The sequence below is a fragment of the Asterias rubens genome, chromosome 7 (assembly GCF_902459465.1).
Source record: "Asterias rubens chromosome 7, eAstRub1.3, whole genome shotgun sequence".
Classification (NCBI taxonomy): domain Eukaryota; kingdom Metazoa; phylum Echinodermata; class Asteroidea; order Forcipulatida; family Asteriidae; genus Asterias; species Asterias rubens.
Window position 1 is genome coordinate 16,840,446 of NC_047068.1, and position 2,730 is coordinate 16,843,175.

The window sequence follows — 2,730 nt, forward strand, 5'->3', positions numbered from 1 at the left end:
GGAGACAAACAGCATGCGCACTTGGGTGCCGTTTATGCGCAAATTCAGCCGGGCTGTACTAATCAGCAGCCCCAGACTATGGACAGCGTGTACGCGACGTTGCTAGCGACTTTGGCTGATGATGGCAATGTATCTAGCCAATGGGCATATCACCGATCTGACCGTTGCCATAGCCGAAACATGGCGTTAGGTGTTGGGTTTTAGGCTAGGAGAGGTGGCTTGACTCGTCTTATCAGAAAATATTCACAAGAAATGTGTCGGTGAAAACGAAGTGATAATGGACTTTCTATTAAATATTTCATTGTTTTTGCCGAGGGAAAAGCGCTACATCATAAATGTCTCATGATAATATTATTCTTAGACAGTGCCACTGTCGCATGCAATTATGTCCTATATGCAATTCTATCCGGAGGACATTATTGCACATGCAATAATGTCTGCCGGACGGTTTTGCATATGCAATCGTGTCCGCCCGGACGCTGCTGCATAATGCAATTGTGTCCGCCCGGACACATTTGCATATGCAGTTGTGTCCACCCCTGTGAAAAACCGTTCTGGCAGTAAATTAAACGCCCTTGGTCGACGGAACACGTGCGCCATTTTACAAGTTAAGTGCATGTCATGACATGGGAAATGTTCGGCCGTTTGGGTTTTCACTGCAATCATAATGTACGTGAATAAGCATGCTGCATAAACGTATGCAGTACATGAATGTTCAGTCATGTACATGCCCACCGGACGGTTTTTGCATAGCCCCGGACACGATTGCATATGCAAAAGTGTCCGAAGCGGATTGTATGGCGGACACAATTGCATCTGACACCGCCAATGATCGTCGTAGGCAGTGATTATATATTACCATAACTGTAATGCGAAACTCTCGGTCCAATGTATACAAGTATACGAGGACATTCCAATGGGAAACGTTTACTTTGAACCATTTTACAGTTCTACCATTTCAGTATTTCCATTTTACAGTAATGCCAGTTAACAGTATTACCACAAATGGCGCCCTCTATCTGTCACAACTTATTTTTATTTTGTGTACCAATGTAACATATAGCATAAAGACAAACACACAAATCAAACATAATGCCCAGGGAACGGTAACCAATAGCGCAAACTCGCTTGTATGACCTCGATGGTGATGTATATGGGTAATAAATTATAAGGTCAAGAGAGGTCACTGCTACTGGAACTCTTTTGAGTGACCCATCTTCAACAACAAAAATGTCACAAGCAGAATTTCGAGTTTTGGTTAATTCGTCCTGTGCCAAATTTATTTTAATGTAATTCTAGAACGAAATAACCGTTTCAGTTGATTAACTTCATTTGTTCCAATGCATTGCTACTGTTTGTGAAATTGTATCGACATATTTCTGCCAATTCCATATCTGTTGAGGGGAGAAAACAACATAAAAATGGGTGGTTCACACTTTTGAAACTATTGGTCTATCTTTAACCAAACAAAGATCAGAGTTCACTGGTTATCACTTATAGGTTATCACAATAATGATAACTGATATTTACATACATTGCCTCTTTGACTCGCATCATTGCATGCATGATACTAGCCCTGGTGGTCTTATGCTTTCGTATTCTGTGTACAGATGAAGAGTCCTATTGTACTTACAGGGATAGATCGTATACATGAATAGTACATTACATAATACCTAAAGCAATTATACAGAACTTTCCAAGGCCACATTTCATAGTCTTGTAAGCACAAAAACTTGCTTAGCACATAAAACTACCGGCCAGAATATAGTTGCCAATGCTGCGATTTGTACCCCGGTTATTTTTTGCTTAGCCAAGAAATGTGCTAAGCAGATTTGTCAGCTTTATAAAATTGAGCTCTGTCGAATTTCAACGTAATCTTGTGAATAAAAGCTAAATAACCAATCAATTTATAAATTTTCCGCCACTATGGTATTCTAGGAGACGAAAGTAAAAATGTGTTTGGGCTAACTATGCAACTACGATTTAAACGTTTGTCTGAATGAATAAAAAACAAAAAGAAGTTCCAGTTTCGAGTTGTGAAAGGAACATGACGTCTGGTTTGTATAAACCAAATTTCAAGTTGAAGCCTTATTATAGGTTTGCAGATAACGCTTTGTATGACTATTATTACAAAGTCATAGCTATAATTACTAGGGGCTTCTCAAAGATTATCTACTGAGTATTTAATTTCCGACAATGCGTGATATACTCACTTTGAAAACTTCAGGGTCAGACTTCAACCGGACTCCGAGTCCCAGGGGACCTAGTTAGATTTGACACAGAATATGTCAAAATGACCCTAAAATGGGTCAAATTACGCATAATCTGAGTTTTATCCGAGCGGGATTTAAAATAGTAAAAATTAAATAAACCGCTTTCTGGGTTAGTCTTAGCCAAAAATTGGTTGGGCCTTTTTTTGTTAACTAAAAAAAATTAATACGAAATTGCCACCATTGTATTGGGCTTTTCGATTAGAAATGAGTTTTGGTTTTTTTCTAAGTCAATAACAAAATAGAAATCCTTTAAAAACAATAAGCGACCAGGACATGATTCATGCTGATATCGTTTCTCAGATTCAGACATTGGAATTTATTTTTTACGGGGTGTTTGACGCCATCATTTCACAGAATGCTTATCTTACCACCATTGCCATCTTTATAAACATTCAAGTAAACTTCCTGATAGAATGTACACGGTTTTTTCGGTGTCATTTCCGAAGTATTACATTAT